This window comes from Bactrocera dorsalis, chromosome 3 (genome assembly GCF_023373825.1).
Source record: "Bactrocera dorsalis isolate Fly_Bdor chromosome 3, ASM2337382v1, whole genome shotgun sequence".
In the NCBI taxonomy this organism is placed as follows: Eukaryota; Metazoa; Arthropoda; class Insecta; order Diptera; family Tephritidae; genus Bactrocera; species Bactrocera dorsalis.
Window position 1 is genome coordinate 19,419,967 of NC_064305.1, and position 18,342 is coordinate 19,438,308.

The 18,342-nt window shown below is 38.4% G+C and overlaps 1 protein-coding gene across 2 annotated transcripts in view; it reads right to left on the minus strand.

Moving 5' to 3' along the window:
- The window catches only part of LOC105233411 (uncharacterized), a 139,761-nt gene that overhangs the window by 51,437 nt on the left and 69,982 nt on the right, over positions 1-18,342 (minus strand). The window lies entirely within an intron of this gene.

Here is an 18,342-nt window from a genome sequence, read left to right on the forward strand (position 1 = left end):
ACGCGTCGCGCTACGAGGCTGTGTTCCTTTGCATCCACCCGAAAGGTCCCAAAATGTCGCAATCAGCGGCTGCTAAATATATGAGAAAGTCGAAGGCATTTGTACAGAAGTGGATACAGCGATATACTCGTATAGTGGATGAAAATGTCGATGATTTACTAGAACGTGGTTCGATAGGAAAAGTGAACAAAAAAGATGAAAAAAGAATAGTGAATCTGTTTTCGCGGAATCCTGCTTTAACACTGCGGCAAGGACAAGCAAAATTAATGGCAAAAGGTTTAGATATATCCTACGAAACTATCCGAATCCTTCTTCATACTCATGATCTGACATGGCGCAACACAATGAAGAGTTTCTTCTGTTAACTGAAACACCTGTTACAAAGCAACTCGCCATGCGCCCGTAAATTGATAGAGATTTTGAAAATGTCATTTTTACTGATGAATGTACTGTATGGGCACGTTCTGTCCTCACGCGAGCCAACTTCCACCAATAGGCTTGTTCGGCGGACCGTAAAACATGGAATAAAGATCCATCTTTGGGACTGCTTCTCAAAGCAGGGATTCGGCACTTTGTACCTCTTTACTGACAACCGAAATGCCGAGAAAATGATAAAAGTCTACAAAAAGGCTTTACTGCTATCTGCCAAACGATGGTTCATCAGAAAAAAATGAAGATTGAATTTTGCAAGAGGACAACGATTGTAAACACCGCAGCAAGCTCTGTACTTAGTGGAAAACTCAATCTGGCATCGTTACATTGGATTGGTCGTCGCAGAGGCCCGATGCCAACCCTATTGAAAACGTGTGGACATATACTAAACATATATTAAAGCTTCGTAGAGGACGCACATACACTTTGAAACAGTTGTCTTACGAAATTCGTCGGATAATTTTGCATTGCCGAAGTCAGCAAATTTTTGACGTTGCTTGTCAGAGCTTGGAACTACAAGTCACTGAAATAGATAATGTAGAAGTATAGAAGGATATCAAAATTTTAGCAAACAAAAATGTATGTCAAACTTTTAAGTGAACTTATATACTCAGATTCTGCTATTTTCCTTCGCAATAGAAATATGCTGAGGTAATATTGATACCGAAGCCCGGTAAACTTGAGCATCTGGTTAATTCACATCGACCGATTAGTTTAGTGGTAATCACTTTAAAAAATTTTGCGCAGACTTTCGTATCTGCTGGAGGAGAAACAACTTATCCAGGATCACCAGCATCATGGCACAATTGAGCAATGCCACAGAACAGAACACGTTATAAGTGATTCAATGGAAATTTGCCTAATAGTATTTATAATTTTCAATTCGGTGGATGAGCGTCTAGCCAAAATCCGTACCAAATCAAAAACACTGGTTTGCGCCTACGCCTCGACGGAAGAGAAGGAGGATATGACCAAAGAAGTGCGCTTATCACAACTGCCCCTGGGTTAAGGCTGATTGACTTCGGCGAAGCCTTAAATATGGTTGTATGTAGTATTGATTCAAGCGCAAGAAAATTCAACAAACTACTTGTCTGGACGACAGCACAGTCACACCAATGCAATGGAGAATATTTTAATAACAAAATTCCCCCCAAAAATATTCTAAAGTATTATATAAGTTTTACAACAACATTAAAGAATCTACAGGCTCCCTAATGTTATTTTCTTCATGCCGAGTATGTTTCCGAAGTTCATTAGAACTTCAGATTTTCATCTCAAATTAGGTGACTAAAATGAATCAGTTCCCGCTTTGGTCACTAACAAAAGAGTTCAATAGATTTCATGTTTCCTTCATGTGTTTCCTCGCTTTTCTGAAGAGGTTAGGATACTACCAGATGATAATGTTTTCCACTTCTATAACTGAAATTGTTATAAATTCATTAGTATCCGGTTTCCTTTAAATTTCACTTTATTACCGCAAAGACAGGTCTCTATATGACATGAACACGCGAAAATAATTATAGCAAAGTCTTGTAATCCATACAAAAACTGACAAAAGCTAAAGACTTCTGACACATTTTGCAGTGGCAATAAATATTAAAACTGCATAAAAACAAAACTGCTTACCGTTACAAACCGCAAATATTTAATAATAAGTTGAAAGCGAGGGTGGTATTACAAACAGCATGATCCAGCTTTTCATGAACCATAAAGTAGGGTAGTAAGTTTTGTAAATGTCAGTAATGTAGGGTGTTGCAAGTGGAGAGTATTTTAGTGTAGAAAAAAAAATAACGCAAATTAAGGTCTTGAATTCAGTTATGCCATAATTTGACAGAGTTAAGGGTTTAGATTCCATGAAAACTGGATAATTAGTGGTATTATTATACCAAGATTATACCTCTCGGCAGCTATAGTGTACAAGGTTAGTCCGGAAAATAATAGGATTGATTTTCTTCCGCCGCGACTCTACTTCGTGCGTGCACGCACCGACTGTATTCGGTAGAGGGCGTTTCTATCTTTCGAGTGGCTGGTCAATTGTCTCCGAACACCTGGAGAGTCTGGATAAACATTTTCGTGCGACGTGTTTCTGAGAGTGGTGCAAGCCGAAAATGCAGCGTCCGTTTGAGTAGAGGTATGCGATTAAATTCTGTGTGAAACTCGGTAAATCTGTGACACAGACGTTTGATATGATCAAGCAGGTTTACCCTGATGTAGATTTAGGAAGAAGTGGTGTGTTTCGGTGGCACTAGGCCTGTTTGAAAGACCGGGAAGAGGTCGCTGATGATGAGCACTGTCTTGTTTGACATCGAAGGCATCGTCCACCATGAATTTGTTCCTCCTGGAAAAAACAGTTAACTTTCCAGTTTTACATGTAAGTCCTCAAAAGACTCAAACGAAGAGTCAATCGGGTTCGACAAGACTTTGAGCCGATTGGAAGTTGCCCCATGACAACGCCCCAGCTCACACCGCTTTTCTTGTGAACAGTTTCCTAACCGCCGTACGGCCCAGATGTGGCCCACCGGACTTTTTTTTGCTTCCTTGCCTGAAAAGGCTGATAAAAGGCATGCATTTTGAGAAGACAGAGTGGATCCAAGCAGCAAGCAGTAAGGAGCCTATTTGGAAAGGTTTTTAAGAATTGTTCAATAATTTTTTTAAATCGACTCAGTTCTATTACTTTTCGGACAAACCCTATAATCTGATGATTAGAGGTAGTAAATTATACTTCTTTTCTGTTTGTTTTTTTTTTTCTATAAGCTCGCCGTATCTAATAGCTTTGTTCTGCGGGGTCACATATACAAATATTATATATTTTCCATTTTTATCAAGAATCTTTACTCATACATGAAACCTATTGTTAGGTAAACTCTTAATCTCAGTTCCAGAAAGTAACTCGGGGACTTTACAATGTTTAAAACATATCATTTATTTTCAAGAGTTTCTTAAAATAATCGAAAGTGCTATTAGTACATTGTAACTTCCTCGAATACCTTACATTCTCAGTGGTAATATTGAGTTTAATTGGGTAAAGGATCCCTTAGTTGAGGTTGAAAGCCCAGAGGGATTTGAAAATTATAAGATCTAATCTATCTATACCCAGTTCTACATTGTACAATTTTGGTTTTGTTTTTCACATTCATTCTCCTTCCATAACTGATTCGTATATATTATAGCTCCAAGAGGACTATAAAGAATCCTGATTGAGGATAAGTGGTATGTAACATATAAGGTCAAAATTTCTTAAAAAATTATAATCTTTTTCTTAGCTTAAAAAACTAAATCCTTTTGACGAACCCTGTGCAAATAACAAATCAGTGCATAGAATCGCGAAGGTGGCACATGTTATTACACGACTAAACTACATGTCACATATGAAAGTGACGAAAAGTACAAGAAAGAAATAGCGAAACTTGAAGCAAATCCAAGTGAAATAGTTTCACTTCCGCATGAAATTCTAAAACGAATTCAATAACTAAAACAAACATCGCAAAAAAGCAAGAGGGAAAAACTTCAGCGACCAACCAACCCCAACAACTATTCTAGCATAAAAAGGAAACCCCACACGTGACAGACATAACTGCACTCAAAACAAAGGAGCAACTACTATATAAGCACCACACAGGACGAAGCCTTAAAGCAAGAAAGAACTGCAAAAACAAAATACTAAAAATGTATAAAAGGTCAGAGAAAACCCGTAAAAAGGTGTGTCTTACTCCGCAAGTTAGCGGCTGTTTCCGCTGCCACGGCACTGGCCATGAACGCTTGGTCACTTTGCTGCCGAAGTTTTTTATTTTATTATATTTCTTTAATGCGCCTCCTGTCGTTTGCCGACATTTTTGCACGAAATAATTTTCTGCTTGTTTTTCAATTATACGGTTGTTATTGTTGCTGTTGCTGTTTTTACTGAGGTTTGTATGTTTAAATGTTTTGAAAAATTATTATGTTATATGATAGGCGGACATGTTATTCAAAGAAAGTGTCATAAATTAGATTCCTAATCAGGTGGGAGTGGACTTTTTAATGAAATAAAAGATTTTTTGTCCCAAATTTAGAGTTAGGTTAATTGGGGCTTTGCGGAATCATATACGACTATTTAGGCACACTTAGGTGAAGGTCTCTTGTAGTAATACCAAAACGGAAGAAAGGCTTATGATACAAAAACGAGAGTGCTTTATGCTTGGAAGAACCCTTGCTGCGTGTAAAATCATTACAAGTGGTTTTTGAGAGCTTTAGCTCCTTTAGCTTACCAAAAGCAGCATTTAAGATAAAACGGTCGTCTGTTTGGCTGTTCGTTTTCTGAAATATGACTCTGTACCATATTTGAAGTAAATAAAGGTCTTCAAGAATATTTTTCAAGAAAATAATAGTAAAAAATACTTCAAAATGTCTACTATTTCCTTTTGAATAACATCAAAGCAATGAGGATGGAGCCATGTGTAGAAGTTTATGCGCGAGAGGAAAGTTCTCTGAGCGATATTCACTTGGGAGTGGCCAGAAATTATTATTTTATATATGGTTCAAACAGATCACGACTTCCAGTCATAGATTAAATATCCAGACCCGCCAAGTAAAAAATCAACTCCAATGAAAAAGACACAACAGCCTCGGATGAGAGGCCCATCTTTAGATGACAACCACTGTAAACGTATAAGGCTGACTAATCATACTAATAAACATCGAAAGGGAATTGTAAATTCGGTTATAACCGCTTAAAGATGGTCTACGCCAACAAAGAAGAAAAATAATCAAGAATATAAACAACTGAGTATACTGTTTCTAAATGGTGTTACAAAGTGACGTGAAATCTCCGTTGAGACACAGTAATCAAATCTGCTATGAACCAAGTTTTGAAGGAATCTTGAAAGTTTCAGAACTCACTAGCGCAAATATTTTAACTCTTCAACATACAGTTGGGAGATCGATTTAAAACTTAGTTAGATGTGGTGTTTGGTTCCCTTTGCTTTCTGATTTGTGGTTTCTGCAGTAAGGAAAAGTGTGCCACAGCAGGTTCTTGTTATTCACAAGGGCTTTCAAAGGCATTGCCGAACTTAAAGCCAAGGTATTTAACTTCAGAATAAGAAATGACAACAATGATTGTCCGCATAGATCTGAAACTTTACATATGTCCATAGTCTAACAGTGTGATATCACAAGATCTTGGTGAACAAAACTTTTTAAGAGCCCATAGAGCAAAACGATGTCGCTTGAGCAGGTCAATTCTTGCACAAGCTGTATTTTGTATGCTCTCTATTTAATGTCTTGACGTAAAATGCGACAAGTCGGTGCATACGTCAGTCCGAGTTGCGGCGAACGTCGCCGAATCGACTCTCTCGAAGACTTTTAGCAACGGCTGCTATAATTTCTTTACTGTGTCACGTTCACGTGGTCTATTCGTTCGACTATTATCCAATAATGAATGCTAGGATGGATGATGGTGTTGCGAATAGTACGCTCAGTAGGCCCATTATGTTGACCATAAGTTGAACAAATTGTAAACGTTGTTCAGGCGTAAGTTTTTCATTGATGAAATGCCAAATAATAATGAACAAAAATCATATGACACCTTGACAGGACTCACGCCTGATTTGTCAAAAGAAAGCTATTGAAAAAACTACCTCTACTTAGACTACTTTTCTTTTTATACTCTCGCAACAAAGTTGCTAAAGAGAGTATTATAGTTTTGTTCACATAACGGTTGTTTGTAAGTCCTAAAACTAAAAGAGTCAGATATAGGGTTGTATATACGAGTACCAAAGTGATCAGAGTGACGAGTAGAGGTGAAATCCGGATGTCTGTCTGTCCGTCCGTCCGTGCAAGCTGTAACTTGATTAAAAATTGAGATATCATGATGAAACTTTGTATACGTATTTCTTGGCTTCATAAGAAGGTTAAGTTCGAAGATGGGCAAAATCGGCCACCTGCCACGCCCACAAAATGGCGGAAACCGAAAACATATAAAGTGTCATAACTAAGCCATAAATAAAGATATTAAAGTGAAATTTGACACAAACGATCACATTAGGAAGAGGCATATTTGGACGTATTTTTTGGAAAAGTGGGCGTGGCCCCGCCCCCTGCTAAGTTTTTTGTACATATCTCGGAAACTACTATAGCTATGTCAACCAAACTCTACGAGAATCGTTTTCTTCAGGCATTTCCATACACAGTTCAAAAATGGAAGAAATCGGATAAAATCTACGCCCACCTCCCATACAAAGGTTATGTTGAAAATCACTAAAAGTGCGTTAACCGACTAACAAAACACGTCAGAAACACAAAATTTTACGGAAGAAATGGCAGAAGGAAGCTGCACCCAGGCTTTTTTTAAAAATTTAAAATGGGCGTGGCGTCGCCCACTTATGGACCAAAAACCATATCTCAGGAACTACTCGACCGATTTCAATGAAATTCGGTACATAATATAATAACATAATCGGTTCACAACCACGCCTTCTTCCAATATAACGCTATTTTGAATTCCATCTGATGCCTTCTCTGTATAATATATACATTAGGAACCAATGATCATAGCGGAATAAAACTTTACACAAATACGGTATTTGAGCTGAGGAAAAATTCCTTGTGGAAAAATTGTCGTTATCGGACTATAACTTTTCAAAGTCCCTGATATCGAACACGAAGAACTCAGTGCGTATCTTAACCTAATTTTTCACCGAAAATATCGGTAAATCTCTCAGAATTTAATTCTAATTAATTCTACAGCAAAATAAAAAAAAAAAAATATGTAAATGACGGATAATGAAATCTCGATTATCACTTTATCATGCGAGAGTATAAAATGTTCGGTGACACCCGAACTTAGCCCTTCCTTACTTGTTTATTATCATTTAACCTCTAATAAGTATTACTTGTCACTCAATTTCAAGCTATAAATTGTTGCGAGAATTTTACTTGATACGATCAGTGAGATCCTTTTAATCATTAAAATCCCTTTACATAAGGAAACAATAAATATTACTATGCAATTATTATTATTATTTTAACAGTGAATGTGCGCTAAAGAACATAACGTTATTAATATATGTGTAAGAATTGCAATTAGTCTCGATTTATGTTGTGCCTAATGATTTAGTAATAATTCTTGTCATAAATATTGTATATGACGACTTATCAATTCAAATCGGGCGAGCCCTAATTTGTTTACAACCCTTACTATAATATACTATACTTATTATTTGTCAATTTTCGTATTTCGTTGTTATTGACAATTCATTTGGTCATAAGCGCATTAAATGCTGACAATAAATGGAATTATATAATTATTAATTTCAACCAAACATTGTTATGACAACTTAATTGAAAGCACAAAGAATGGGAAAAGTAGGACGAACGGAGCGAGAGGGTAACTATGCAATGCATAACTGTAATTGTGTAGCATAATAAGTGCACTTAGTGTGACCTGGAAATTAACTCATATATTATATTTATGTGCAAGTGTTTGTGTGCAAATACACTTGAGTATGTCTGAGAGGTATATCGAAAGTAAGAAGAAGCAGTGTACTACACAACTTGGCGAGGAAGTTAGTAGCGAATGAATGAATGAGTAGTTGAATGGGCACATGAATTGATTGTTAAATAAATGATTTGTTGAGCTGTCAGTCTACACATTTACTAGTATATTCACATATATAGTACATGTTCTGACACAATCCCCGTACAATATACATTACTACCGCTTAAACCCCACCGGGAGTTAACTGCCCATTAATGTTAAGGAAATCGACCACAAAATCGTATTATGACCAACCACACTAAACATGGAGCCACTGCGCCCAGCGGTGTAGTAGAAACCTAAAAATGTGAGTAAGGAGAAAAAAATCATTAATAAGGTAACATTCGGCAAGCGACAGGAAGTTTAGCAACGAGCAGTTGAGGAGCTTTTGCTACTTTGCCAGATTGCTTGTCACCACATTGCCTGACAATGGCATTTCAAGAGAAAGTAATGCGTTTGCTGAAAATACGAAATATTCGCGACCGCAAATGAGCTAGAATGTGAGCCACACATGCTCATTTGAAGCATTCATTGTAATTTATAACTGTCGATTGTGACATTTTGTTGCGCGTATATGTCTGCTACCCTGAGCACGTGCTAAACGGATTTCTTAATGACCATTTGATTTTGGGAGGACTTAAAGTTTGCCTGGGTTTTTTAGGCAACAGGAGTATAGAGGATTGGTTGATTTTCATACTACTAGGAGGTGTTCCACAAGCAGTGCACTGGAGAAGGGCGGGAGATCAGAGATAATTTCTTCCAAGTTAAGAGTTCTTGGGGGAACACGGAACTCCACAACTTTTTTCTCCTTTTTTCAAATTTTTCTCCATCCATTGACAAATTTTGTTACCATTATGAACTACTTTCATTTCATAACAATAAATATCATGTAATAGCAAATTATAAAATTATGCAAAATTATGCTCCCCTGACTTCTTGGCGGTCAACGTCGTTCAAAAACAAAAACCTTTAAAATTTCGATTTAAAGTAGAATCGTATTTGTTTTTTTTTCAACACTATGAAAGTTCACACGTATTTGAAAATGAAAAAAAATTGTCTCCAACTAAATTAATTAAAGTTCTTCTACACCGTCTAATGAGTATTAATTCCGTAAGGCTAAAAAGCTTGTCGAACGCGAATTGTCTACATTTTATGGAAGAAAGTGAAATGGAAACAAGCGGGCACCTTATCCATCATTGTCTGGCCATTACAAGGCTGAGGTTATAGCATCTCAGCAGACATATCTTCGATGAAATAGGAGACATAGACGAGACTAACAATGTCTGCCTCAAAAAATTTGTGATCCTCTCAACGTGCTTTACCGATTTTGGAGGCCTTTGTGATTAATTTTATAGGAGTTATAGGTACCATAATGCACCAGCTATCCAAGTGAAATAATAGGCATCGACTATTTAATATAATCTAACTTTTGTCGACTTCCTTCGTATGGCTAATGAAGCCAGCTTTAATTACCGATGCTCTGGCAGATATTACATACCTTTGTCTGGAAGCCGTGGACAAGCTTACTTACGCTAATGCGAAGAACTTGAGTGGAGAATACAACGGTGCGCTTGTTCGAATGCAAGCTGCTGTCAAATGAAAGTTTAGAAAGTAAAGCTTACTAGTGAAATACGACCTGTTTATGCCACGATGTCTGAATTTGGTATCCCCGCAAAACTAGCACGGCTATATAAGCTGACGTTGAGCAAAACCAAAAGCTCCGTCAGGATCGGGAAGCACCTCTCTGAGCCGTTCGATACCAAACGAGGTTTCAAATAAGGCGGCTACCTTTCGTTCGACTTCTTCATTCTACTGCTGGTGAAAATAAGTCGAGCTGCAGAACTTAACCGAGCAGGTACAATCTTCTATAAGACTGTAGAGCTGCTGGCGTACGCCGATGATATTGATATCATCGGCCTCAACACCCGCGCCGTTAGTTCTGCTTTCTCCAAACTGGATAAGGAAGCGAAGCAGATGGGTCTGGCAGTGAACGAGGGTAAGAGGAAATATCTTCTTTCATCAAACAAACAGTCGTCGCACTCGCGACTTGGCTCCCACTTCATTGTTGACAGTCATAGCTTCGAAGTCGTAGCTAATTTCGTCTATCTTAGAACCAGCATTAAAACCAACAACAATGTCAGCTTCGAAATCCAACGCAGGATTACTCTTGCCAACAAATGTTACTTCACAGAAAGTAGGCAATTGAGAAGAAAACTCCTCTTTTGACGAAGAAAGACCAAACCCCATTAGTCACTCATAATTCCTATTTTGCTATATAGTGCAGACGCATGGACGATGACTACATCTGATGAGTTGACGTTACGAGAAAAAAGCTCTGCCAAATTTTGCGGGCCTTTGCGGGTTGGCCACTGCGAATGTGGCATTCAATGGAACGATCAACTGTATGAGATATACGACGACTTTGACTTACATAGTTCAGCGAATTGAAAGAAAGCGGCTACGCTGGCTAGGTCCTGTTGTCTGAATGCAATCCAGCTCTGAAAGTATTCGACGCAGTACCCGCTAGGGGAAGCAAAAGAGGAGGAAGACTTCCACTCCGTTGGAAGGACCAAGTGGAGAAGGACCTGGCCTCGCTTGGAATCTCCAATTGGCGCATTTAGCGAATAGAAGAAACGACTGAACGGGTTTTGTTACCACGGCTATAATCGCGTAAACGGTGTTTGCGCCAGTAGAGAAGAAGAAGAAGTATTATCACTCCAAATGTGACAATTCTGTTTAATTTCTTGTGAAAATCGGAAACCAATGGCAATCTCGTTTTGAGCTAACTCAAACGCTTGATGGTCGTTCGGTTTCAATCAAGATCCTTCCGTCATGTCTTTCATTAAGTGGACGAGTACAGCTCCAATTATTACGCGCGATGGCAGATGAAGCCATTTGGGTCTTTTTCGATACTCGGTTTTACAGCACCAATTGTGTTGTCGGTGTGCACTGTACACATTTGCGTTTTTTACTAGAGGGAACTTGTTGCGAAACCGATCTAGGGTTGCTTGAACTACCGACTCTCCTGATCGATTGTGTCGATCGAATACTGGGCGCAGATTGATAGGGCATCGCGTGAACTGAACTATTATTTATTTGCAAACGTTTTCTTGGAGTAAGTCTGTTCATTACGGAATTGGAAACCAAACTGTTTAAATTGAATATAAATCAGGTAACAGTTGTTAGAAAGACCAATTCCAAAAAAGTATTGCCTCAATGAAACTAGTTTTTTCTCAAAATGTACTTTCAATTGTATATCTTATCATAACCGGTATTCTCTCTATGGTCGTGTCCACAAGTTCGACTAAGTTTTGGGTCTCCTGAGTGCTTAAAAAAAAGTTTGGTTTTGGTGTTCCACAAGTTCAGTAATATCTAAAAGAAACCATTTTAAGTTGTCAGTGTAGAAAAAATTTACACTATTTTAACACGAAATACTTTCCTTCGTTTTGCTTCAAACTTAACATGTGAAAGATAAAAGTGTGAATTTAATTTGTGCAAAAAAACACCACAAACCTTCTAATCGGTCGAAGAGCTAAATAACACTTCACTTATATGCCGAGCCTAAAAGTATGCATGCTTTGCTTATATAATATACACAATCAAGCAACAACAAAGGGTAATTGATACTACACGTTATATGGCCAATTGACGCACGCTCCGCACTGACAGAACGTAACGTTTGCTACTATTTTATTTGCAAATTGCTTTTGATTGACGCTCAATTACGCTGTCAAAGGGTATTGTGTGCTTTCATGCAATATACATGTGTAGATTTCTACATACACACACACACTTACATAAAGCAACTATCGCATACGTGTATGCATACAATTTGTATGGGAAATTATTGCGAAACACGTCGCCCAACACACTGCTGCCTTCCTCTCTAACGTCCTCACTACATACGCTTAACTTTGCTTGTTTGTCAACGTATGCGTGTGTTTGTGCACAGCTGCTATCATCACTTTTAGCCGACATTGTTGGCCAACAAAGGCAGCTGTAGCGGCCGATTTCGCTTGGATAAGTCAACTTTTCGATTAAATCAATTTTCGTGTTTTCATGGTATACTCAAAAACTTACACCAACAACAATGCACAGCGCGAAATGTAATAAAATATAAAGCCAACATGGCCCACAGCCTTGCTTTCCACATAACGGTTTTTTCACAATGCTTTCCGCTACTTTTTGCTGTGACTTTGTTGCTTAATATAAACCAACCGGCTGCCTGGATATTCGCTCGTCTGCTATTTTGCCCATATATGTATAGGAGTTCGTTTTTTCTTTTGCTTGCTCTCTGCTACATAGTTGCTATTATTAAATACCACTACGGTCGATCACAGACTCGTCTGTAGTTGGCTATCAACACGCTTCAATGGCGCTCAACGCGCTACGCTTCAACGACATATTGACTAACTAACTAACGATTTATATATGTGCAAGCTTTGGCATACTTTTAGGCTGCTTCTGCCACTGATGGTAGTGGAGTTTGTAATACCCAGCAGTAAATTTATTGTGGCTGCTTGGTGGAAATATTTGATAAAATTATAATCAAAAATAAAAATTTATTGAAATAATGAATATTTGAAAGTGTGTTTGGAAGTAGAGTGCATCTAATGGCGCCTACTAACTATGGCCAATCAGCTTTTGTGATATTGATTTGAGAGATGCTCTTTTCCTTACAAGAAATGCCTCTGTGAAGTTTATTATAGCCTCGGCGCAAACGTAGTGAACGTTTTTTCTCATTTTTTTCTTGGTCTGAACATAATTGTTATTAATTTCTTTGACGTGATTCATTTTTGAAAAAACTTAATTAATTTTTTTTTTTGGTTTCGATTTGAATTCAATAGGGAGAGTAGCAAATTTTGACATATCTTGAGCTCGAATAGTAATTACTCGACTGAAGAACAACAAATCGGTGGGGGCCGATGAATTGCCGGCCGAGCTATTCAAATACGGCGGCTGAGAACTGATGAGAAGCGGCAGTTAGTTCTGCTTTCTCTGGACTCTTGAACGATAACAAGACGAAATATCTCTGCCATCAACTTGCCTCCCACGTCACTGTTGACTGTCATAACTTTGAAAGTCGTAGATAATTGCGTCTATCTTGAAATCAGTATTAACACCTCAAACATTGTCAGCCTCGAACTCCAATGTGCAATCACTCTTACATATGTACGAGGTTTGACAATTAAGTAATGAGACTGATTTTATAGCCGGGCGTGTGGTAAAACTGTGACCACCGCCCCCGCCCGAAAAAAGCTCGCATGAGCAAGTCGAAGGTGAAAACGATGATTATTGGCTTTTTTGATAGCCGTAGAATCGTCCACAAAGAATTCGCTCCACCGGGGAAAACTGTGAACCAAGTCTACTATTGCCAAGTACTGGAAAGATTGCGACAACGAGTCAACAGGGTGCGCCCAGACATCGCTCGTAACTGGATCCTTTATCACTACAACGCGCTGTGCCACACCGCCCTCAGCGTGTCCCATTATTTGGCCTCTAAAGGGATCGCCGTGTTGTAACAGCCGCCTTATTCGCCCGACATGTCACCCTGTGACTTTTTTTTGTTTTCTAAAACAAGGTCAAAGGAACCGGTTTTTATGGAATCAGTCTCATTACTTAATTGTCATCCCTCGTAGTTCAGCGAATTAAGAGACAGCCGCTGCCCTGGCTAGGTCAAGTCGTTTGAATATATGAAAACACTCCAGCTCCGAGAGTATTCGACGCAGTACCCGCCGGGGGAAGCAAAGGAAGACTACGTTGGAAATACTAGGTGAAGAAGAACCTGGCTACACTTTGGAGATTCCGTAACGAATAATGACTGGCGCGCTGTTGCAAACTCAATGGTGCTCGAAAATCCTCAGGCAAGTGTTAGAGAGATGACAAGAGAGCTCGACATCTCTCGCGACACCATAAAAATGATTTTGGTGGATATTTTGGGTATGAAACACTCTTTCTCGACTCGTCCTGATAAAGCAGAAATTTTTGTCAAAAAGAGTTTGGTAAACAGGTCTGTTTAGACATGCTTGATCGTGATAATTCCGAACTCCCATTCATGGAGAGCATTAAAACTGCAGATGAGACATAGGTTATGAGTTTGAAATGCAAATAATAAAAAATATGAGCCGAAGCCAAATAAACCACGCTAAAGCCGCTCAAAAATCAAGCTGATGCTCATCGTTTTTTCGATATTCGTAGTTTGGGGCATCATGAATTTGTTCCGGAGGGATTGATATTGCCGCTCCATGGAATCTGTGTTCAGTCGAACGAAGAGAAAAAACAAAATTCGCTGAAGGAGCTAAAAACATCACTGAAAGTGCTTATGAGGAGGACTGGAAGAATTGTTGGCATGTGTTTATTGCAACTGGTGGAGATTACTTTAAAGGCGACAAAATAAATATTGATAAATAATTCCATATTTTCGTTTTATTTACAATTTCAGTTACTTTTTTGTCACAATGTACATCTTTGTGGAATGACACCTATCCTTCGTAAGACCTATTTTTCAATAGTTGGAATAACATCAAAAAATGTTCTGGAAATTGATTATTTTTAGAGAACCGGTATTAAATATGTATAGCTAGTTGAGATGAATTTAAGCTCAGCTTAAGCCATCCACATCATTCTCCTGAAAAACCTTGTACTCGCATATCTGCATGAAAATATATACTTAAATGCAATTTTTGGTGAAATTAATAGCGTGAGCCAGCGTATTTTGTGTTACGAAGCCATTAAGTAAAATTAAATATTTTGTGTGCCTCTGCTTTTGCCATGTCACGTTAATCGCAGGCGTACAAAACAACACTGTAAGCATATAACACTCCTACACACAAATGTGCTCTATGTATGCATGTGTTTGTTAATGGATAAATATGATACTCGTGTTAACAATGATGGACAACAAACAACAGAAACAACAACACAACTGTAAGTAAGCACTAACGTAATAAATATACAGTTATGTGCATATATTTATGAATACCCAAACTATATATGTATATATGTGTGTGCAAAGCTTTTAGTGTGAGTGTCAGTCGCCTGACATATATTTTTGGTGGCTTTAGCTGTCATAAACTCACATGTAGTCATATCTGGATGGTTATCCGTGTGTTTGTCTGTAAAAAATGTGCACTCTAACAGTGAATAAATACATATGAATGTTGTAGCTGTCGCTGTTTATTTATTTTCATTCGCAACTTCATGTATAAATTTGCACATTTGAGTGTGTGGTGGTGTGCGTGCGTGTGATGTGTTGATGCCACTGTCACAATTTAATCAAATTTCACCTGTTTGCTGTATTTATATGCGGAAATGTGCTTAAGATTTTATTTGCTTTTGCAGGGAAAATGAATGTAATTTATTTACTGAACGTAAACAGGTGAGTTCGTAAACGGAAAGAGTTGTAAGGTAGTTTAAAGCACTTTATAAAAGAGAGGAATATGAAAAATGAAAACAAATATAGTTTTAACAAAATTAATGAATATGGCTTTGAAAACTACTGGATTTATGTGATTTTATTTTGAAAAGTCAAGCAAGTAGATATTTTAGTAGAATATATGAGTTATCTCAATGGAAATGAGAGAGCGCTTTTTACTCATAACAGTGTGGGTAAAAGCAGGCGAAAATTTTGCTCCCATAGATGGATATATAGAAGATTGAGGCCTTCTACTGTGACCTATATTCTCTGGTGTCCTCCCCTATATCACTTTATGGTCACAAAGGTCCAGCATGCTGAACACTTTCAGGAACCTGCTGAGCTCGACTGTGATCCCTGTCAACTTTGATAGAACCTAAGGCCTTGAGCCTGCTTTTGAAAATTGCTGGACAATCCAGAATCAGTTGTTTTGGAGCTTCCTGTTCCATGTCGCCGAACTGGCAATTTGCGCAAGAGACAATGCCCATGTTTGACAAGTGCTTCCTGAGCCTTCAGTGCCCTGTATAGAGCGCGACAAGGAGGTGATATTGGTCTCGGGGGAGGTTGATCATTTCCTTAAACCTTGCAAACATGTACTCTCCCAGAAGTAGCTTGGCAAAGCGCATTCCTGCGACCTGCTGCCAATGCTGTTCTCGCCTCACTCTCTCCTCCGTGCGGAGCAGCTCCTTTATAGTTTGGGACCGCACTGCAACGTATGGTTCTGCCCCCATCATCCTGGACACTGCCGCAGAGCAGGCTTATTCGTCTGCCAGCTCATTTCCGGCTATCACTTTATGCTCCGTCATCCAAATTAAATGTGTCCGATGGCACACTGATAGGCAGTTCAAACTTTCTATAACTACTCCACTAAACGTGATTTAACTTTATACCCTGAGACCGCCTTTAGTGGCGCTTTTCAGTCGCTAAATACAGCGATAAGTTGGTTGCGATAGTTGAGGCGGATATTGATTTCTGCACCCTGATTTATAACGAAGACTTCTGCTTGAAAGATGCTTGGAAAATATCCTATTGATATAGATAGTTTGGTATGCGGTCTCGCAATGCCTGCTCCAATGCCTTCCGATGTTTTCTAGTTGTCAGTGTACTACTGGATAGCGCTGGCCTTCAATAGTAGGTCGAGCTTGGAAACGTTCCACCCCGCATTACTGCAAAGAGTAACTCAGAACTTCTTTGCAAAGTTGTCTCTCTTCGTAACGCCGTCCTTTGGAAGGAAGGACAGTAGTGTGTCTTTCCCTAGGGTCTTTATTTCTTGAGACGACATTATCTTCCCTTTGCCGAAACCCTCTGCTGCAATGAGCAGCATGATATGTTTCGTTAACTGTTTAATTACTAGATGCAGCGGTGTGAGCTCCAGCATGACTACAAGTGCTGCGGTTGGGTAAATGTGCATTGCCACTGAAGTGCAGACACAGGCGAGCCTTTGCAGCTTCGATAGTTGAATACCTCCTGAAGACTGCGTTGCCTTAGATGCGCAAGCAGCCACTTCATAAGTGATAAGAAGACTTCCAAACATGGAATACAGCCATATTATGATACTTGCCTTACAGTCCCATGATTTACCGGTTAGTAGTTTGCATACCATGAGTGCCTTGGTGGCTTTGGGCAGTGCCCATATAATTAATAACAGGATTTTCGAACATCCGGCGGACTTTACTACAGATGATTGGTGATTGTATTTGAGGTACCTTGATGAAACCCTGGAAGCATTTTATTAGGCTGTGGAATATTTAACTTCCTGAAGTTCAGCTATGTACTTTACTTTTGAGGAGAGGCTAGGGTAGTTTTCATTCCGAAAGAGGTTAAACTTATAAGCTTAATTTTCTTCCTGATGAAAATGTTAGCGAAAGTCTTGGATATTCAAAGCATCTACGCATATACAAAAGGCGTTGATTCTGCTTTACAACGTTGGATTAGAAGACTCCTGATCTCTAGAAGTATAAAAGCAGAATAGAACGACGTTTTAAACTACCAAGACAAAACATCAAACTTCTGAAGACTACTACCGGTCGATGCTTGGCTCACGAACCTACAGGCCTAAAATTAAACAAGATTTTATAGTTTTGTGTAAAAGCGCTCAACATATTGTACTCGTATGTCTATATTTATATTCCAGTAATGTTTTTAGTAAAGGTTTTTTAAACGATTCGGTCCGACCTCACCAAGGCTCACCTGTGGAAAGTGTCATTGATAAAAATATCGAGCTTCATACTTGTATTACACTTAAATCTTAGTATGCTTTGAAATAATACAGAGACAAGACGATAGTAAGGACTAAAACTGGTCTATGCTTGGCTCACGAACCCATCTCAATTAAGTAAGATTTTATAATTTTGTGTAAAAACGGTATATTGTATGTCCATATTTATATTATGCTATAAATTCGCCTAAGTGAGAAAAAATCCAAACCTGCCACATTATTGCCTAAACTTTGCCTAATAAATATAATCATAAGAATTAATGAAAAAATATAAAATCGCCAGCAGCATTGAATTAACTAACCTCCACTAAAGTTACAGTTAATGTATAAAATTTCAATTAAAAGTAAAAATCACAATTAACAACTGGCAGTGAACAAGCAACTATAATAACAAGAAAAAACTAAGAACTAGAAAAAATGCAAAAGGCGAGTTCACGGCCACGTTACTCTCGCAAACACATACACATAATCCAATAACACACACACACATATATACATATACATACATACAATAAGCAAAGTTTGAAATTTGTTTTTATACTCTGCAGGTGTTCCCGCAATCAAGCATAGAAGGCGTAGTCTGTATAGCAGCAAAAACTGCAGCTCCTTGGTACACCCAGGCGTATACGTAACACGAGTTGAGCATTTAATAGATAAATAAATTAAATGACCTTCTCTGCATTATTTGACCATTTGTGGATTGGTTATCCTTTTATGGCATTAGTGTTATAGTGCCTTTGTTAATAGTTTGTTGTAGTATTTGAAACG